The sequence below is a fragment of the Liolophura sinensis genome, chromosome 3, assembly GCF_032854445.1.
Source record: "Liolophura sinensis isolate JHLJ2023 chromosome 3, CUHK_Ljap_v2, whole genome shotgun sequence".
Taxonomy (NCBI): domain Eukaryota; kingdom Metazoa; phylum Mollusca; class Polyplacophora; order Chitonida; family Chitonidae; genus Liolophura; species Liolophura sinensis.
Window position 1 is genome coordinate 22,329,695 of NC_088297.1, and position 6,000 is coordinate 22,335,694.

A 6,000-nucleotide genomic window follows, 5' to 3' on the forward strand; every position below is an offset into this window, starting at 1 on the left:
ATGAGAGACTGGTCGAACAGCCATATAATCGTTCTCGGCCACATTTTGTCACCAAGGACCTTTAACCAGTGAGGCGGGAAAAGTACAAAATCCAAGCCCAAAGTCCAGACAGAACCCGCGCGTTTTGTATCCTGATGATAAAAGAAAATGTATTGGACAGAAAATATGTCCCTCGTTTTCCCCAAACCTTACAACCAACTCACTTTATACAGTCCGGAGATGGAGAGTCCAGTATCGAAGAAATCGTATTAAAATGCTTTTTATGTTAAAATGGCAGTTTACGCTGCATTTTTACAGCATACGCATAATATCTGTCCTGATATTACTGTCACTGGCGTAGTTACACAAACGGGTTCCTCGAATACAGTCCATAAATCACTCATAACCTGGCCACGAATTTACAACTCATCCTTTCATTACCTATGGGGCATGGGTTAAAGGATACATTGTAGATAATCTACTCTTTAAAAATTCTTGTAACAATATTGGTGTATCCAAATATGTATACAATGTTCCAATATTACCGTGGCGCCGAAACACTAGACACTAATCACAGTTGTACAGAAACACTAAACACTAATCACAGTTGTACGGAAATACTAAGTAACGTCAACACTGATTTTTTTTTAAATTGACGTGATTTGGACTGCATTTGTACGGACTAAAGGTACTATTCATGTAAAATGCCTTCAAGTAATCAAATTTACTCTTTTGATACGTCCTAATAAAGCTGATATTTCATTATGAATGTACGATGTGAAACACCAGACGTTGACATTCTTTGTCATAATGTGACATACATATATATGCGGACTCAGGAAATATCCCAGTAGTCTCTGTGAAGTATTTAATTTTATCTGAGTATTTCAACATGCACGGAGCAATTTTCCGAATTAATGCCTTCCTGGGGACAGGTAATTAAATTATGTTCTATAATATCTTCCTGGTCACGCCAGTTACAGTTTAGGTACTCATTAACCGTCACTCTGACCAGATACTTTCTCGTGGAGTAATAGACTGCAAAGTCTTGCACTGGGTTCATTTCACTTTGTTGTTTACACCAATTTCATAAGATAAAAGCCAACTTTTGTTATCTGGTAGAAGAAAATTGGGTGGGACACATTTAATAAGTGTTTCTACTGAATTATGATTGAAAAGAAGTTTATCTCTGAATTTGGTTGTTGTTTCTTGGGTTAGACAAGGAACTTGCCCTATAGGTTATCTCCCTTGAAAAGACCTCTGCAAATATTTATTTACACATTTCGAACGATTTTAGTGTGCAAAATACCTTCTTGGAATGGGTGTCCTTTAAACTATAACCGACCCTAGAGGTACGTTTCTAGGGTCAGTTAACACACTTCAAGTCTTAAAAGTCCTTTAGTGAATATTCATCAAGTCAGCAACTTGCCACAGCGTCAAAAGGCATTTCCTTTGACACATAACTGAAACTGTACATGTGTGTAAAGGTGCATAGTTGTGGTCAGCAAGCAAGGAGTCACAGCAGGTGCAACGCAAGTCGCAGACGTCCAGTAATGGGCAATAAAGGACAGTATCTTGTTTAATCTTTATATTCAATGCCGTCTTAGATCGTCTACAGCATATCTAAGTGTCAAAATGTCCTCTAAAAATTTATTTCACGAGAAAGATACCTAACTAGTGCAAGTCGCAGACGCCCTGGAAAGGCGAATAAACGACAGTATGTTGCTCATTCTTCTGATTTAATGCCATCTAAGACCGTCTGCTACAGTGTCAAGATTGCCTTCTCAAAAATGAAATTTGCTTAGTTCAAAACAGGCTTTATAGGGCCACTTATGAGATCAGAAAACATAGAGTGCAGGTCGCAGACGCCCTGGAAAACCACAGAATGTTGTTCATTTTTAATATTTAATGCCATCTTAGACCGTCTGCTACCAACGCAGAACTTTTCAAATGCGAATGCCTCGATTCTTCTATTTGATACAATAAAATTAAAAGTCCAGTGCTTTTGTTTGTAAGCTGTGCATTTCTACTTTTTATCCACACGAATAAAAGCAAAGATGTTTCGTTTACATTATCAACCAACCCCTCGACTACTGACCAACTTTTATGTCAGTAACATGGCATCCACAATACCGAGATACGGCTAGTTTTGGTCGATAGCGTGCTGATACTATATGCCGACAATGACCTCTGCAGACATCAGTTGCAATCTATGTCTAGAAAGGGTGCAGTGTTAATAGGGCAACAAACTTTAATGCTTACCTTGTCCTTTAAAATGCAGTTGCCTCTCATGACAATGACACATTGTGACGCCTACTATTAGCAGACATATCAGATGAATGGATACTATTTGAAATGGTTTAATTCATAATAATGTCATAGGCCTACTGTTTACATGCCAGTTCAATAATACTATAAATGCCTTTTTATTCGAGGGCATAAACTTTCGCGGATTTGGTACGAAGACATATTCATGGGAATCATAAGCTTTCAATCTTTTGAAGACTGGTAATCTTTATAAGACGAAGCCCTTACCTTCTGTGTGGGCAAATATTCGTGTCACTTACTCCGGGAGACGACGAAGGATTAAATGTGACATAAATCAATCCCACCGTTTAATTCCCATGCATTAGCAGTGTAAGTGAAACTTTGAGTGAACTGTGACAGATATGAGTAAATTTCTCAGAAATCATCATTATGAAAAGGAATGTTTGAAATGCGGAAACCCTCGATCGATGTATCGAGTGCGTCGGAAAGGTGATCTGACTGAAAGGCAAGTACAGTCGATAAAAAAAAACAGTAAGATTTTACCACCTCAATCCTTGAGTTAGATAGAGAAAAGTCCGTGTCCACACCATTGCCGACAACCTCCCTCCAATAGAGACCAGGGGATACACAAAGCCAGTTCGAAACAACTGTGCAAATGGACACTGACGATCTAGCGATTAGTACTGGTTATCAAGTATTTCTTACTTTTCACTATCTGTCGCATTACAATAATCTCTTGCCTAGCATTAATGGGTTGGAGGTCTTCAGTTATCGTGTACCGGACATAACAACATGGGATGAGGAATCTCCCCGTGCAAGTATGCCGGAAATGACCTCATGGTCGGTCTTTTCGGTTTTTACCCCCGCTGCCGGCATTCACTCTGAAGGATACATCACAGGAAAAACAAACACCATTTGTAACATTATTCCAATCACATAATGATAGAGTCACCGGTGAAGATGTCTGTGTTACTCTGAACGATGTATCAAACGACCACAGTCTCGTATCGAGCGCCGAGTTGGTAGAAACGTCTACACCTCATGCACCGGAAATGACTACATATGATGACGGTAGTGGAAATGTACTCATCAAATATTTATTCCGAATACCCACCTGGCGGATTTCTGATGTCGACAAGATCGTCTGTGAGTGATGCCTCTTAGACGACGACATTTTCCACATCTGCGGTCACAACCCAAAACACATGCTGCTGTCCACTTCGCTAAAGGACGTCCTTCACCGGCAAAAAAATCGGACGCCTTTATGTCTAGTGTATTGAATGACCTTGACATTGGCAAGAAAAATGCGACAAAGGAACGTAGAAAATTTGTCTCTATACCAGACGACACAAAGACTTCTGCGGCTGTCAGTGTGTTGTTCATTGCTGTTAGGCTGTTATTGAGTGGGATTGTTTTTCTTTGTGACGTGAAAAGATAAGACATAAAACAACCGAGGTAACACTGCTACAGGTATTTGGTAATATATTCTGAAATTGCGTGAGGAGAACAGGGTAGTGCGGTTATAGTTTACTACATATACATTGTTGATTTCAAAATGTTGTCAAAGCAAATTAGAACACAAAACAGCTCAGTTAAAGCATTCGCATTGAAACAATTCAACTACAAACATAGTGCATACAGTCTCAGTTCTCTTGGATGTCCCGGCAAAAAAAGGACTAAAGCTACTTTCAGTTTTCCTGAAAGAGTTCTGGTGAGGTTCTCTTGAGTTTTTTATTTACACGGGTCAATCCACCGCTGAGACGCCACACTGATATCTAACGTCGGAATACCCAACAGGAAGTATATCCTGCAACTTCACCGCTAAAACACCGAATGCAAACTTCGATATAATTCAGCATATCCACAAATAAATATGTGCACAAGAGACATGTAGTAGGCCTGCTGTGGAAGGGTCTTACACTGATGTGTACCCCGCATTATACCGTGTTCATTTCAGTGGGGATTTCGCGCCACTGACGAAAAGGACATTCGTGGCATTTCCAGGTTTGTACCCACTTTGGCCGGTGTTTGAATCGGTATTTGCATATATATTAAAGACAGAACAAAATGACAGATGGGCAGAAAAGCTATGCAGCTAGTTCAGTTTTGTTATTTATGAAAGTAAGTCGTTCTCCATTCCATTGAATTTGCAAGATTGCTATCCTTGACACGTTGCATTTTGGTGGTACTTCACAACTTATCAGTGTGAATTCAAGTCGTTTCGTGTCTCTAAACATATATCCAAGGTAAATATTTGTTTTAAACTCATTTCCTTTGTTAGTGTTATGTACACAAAATTCTGCACACAAAAAGAATTAGGTATTGAACTGGGTTTCTTCAACATGATTTTTGCCATATTTAAAAAAAAATCACACGACAGTTTTCGTGCTTTGTCCGTGTTCTTCGACCATGTGTAATACACTGTGGTTATTACACTGTTAGTCATTTTAAAAGGATACGGCAGCTTTGATGCGAACTGGGTCAGCGTTTGACGCAGACCTAGGACAGTTTACAGTTTAAAAGCCTGTCCGTGCGATCTTTCTGCTGGATGCTCGATGTTAATATATATATGCTTCTCCGTGTAGTAATGGGGATGACATTTCCAGAATCATCTCTGAATTGTTGTCAATGAAAACCAGAGGATTGTAGTGTGTTGTTCCAGCGGGTGTACAGTCCACCTCACAAGTGTTAGTTTTCAGTCTATGAGCAGTCGAAACGGCAACGATTAGGCGATTTCTATATTTCGAGAGGTAATTAAGCATTCGTGCTACTTGTCGCAGTCATTTTGAAAGCTTTAGTTTAAGTGCACGATCACACCTCGAGTGAGTGTCTCATCGCCCGCAATTCGTGTGCTTTATGTGAGATGTTCTGAGCTTTAAATGCCGATCGTCTCTTTGTTCTTTGACACATCTTTATCCCCATTCTCTTAGACACACGTCTCCTGAGGGTCACTTTGTGCCAAGAACTACATTCTTAGCGCCCGCCATAGATTTGGTGTTTTACCGAAGCAGGCTTCAAGGGAAGAGTACATCTCACAGAGAGGTTTGATACAAATCATCTTTGGTGTAAAATCGGTTGTCACCTAAATGCCGGTGTTATCTTTCACTTCAGGAATCCATGACGAGTTAAATGTTCCTGTGGACTGAAACTTGCCATACAGACTCCATGTGTTTGGACTGGAATTGTGTGTGCTGTAATCTGGGAATATATATAGTTTTGTTGTTTATATTGTTTTCCGCACTGTATAAGTTGTACCTTTCAGTTTAGATTACTCAATTATACATTCAATTTATCTAAAAGTGTTTGTGATTTTTTGTTTTATCCTGTGTAGGAGTTATCACTGTCTGGGAATTGAAGAAGCCATTTCTCTACAGGTTTGCCTCTGTGACAGAATGAATCAACAGCTGCATGTTATTGCTGAAGTAAATGCATTAATTCTAATACTGGCAAAAGAAAATGTACAGTTAATGAGCAGGCTTATCCCGAAAACGGAGACACTCTCATTTATCTAAGTGGCTTGCATCTAAGCACCATTTTTGTTGTCTGAATTAGAGAATGGAATAAAGGACTTACAGCATGGAGAGTAAAACCAGAGTAGCAACGACAGCGTGATAGCTGGTAAATGTTCACACATAACCGGTGAAACACGGTTTCTTGTCAATTCTTCTCTTCTTGCAAATGCTTATATACTAGCATATTACATGCCTCCAATATGTAGCACTGTGGCTTAAGCAGAATTAAGCGTAAAATTCA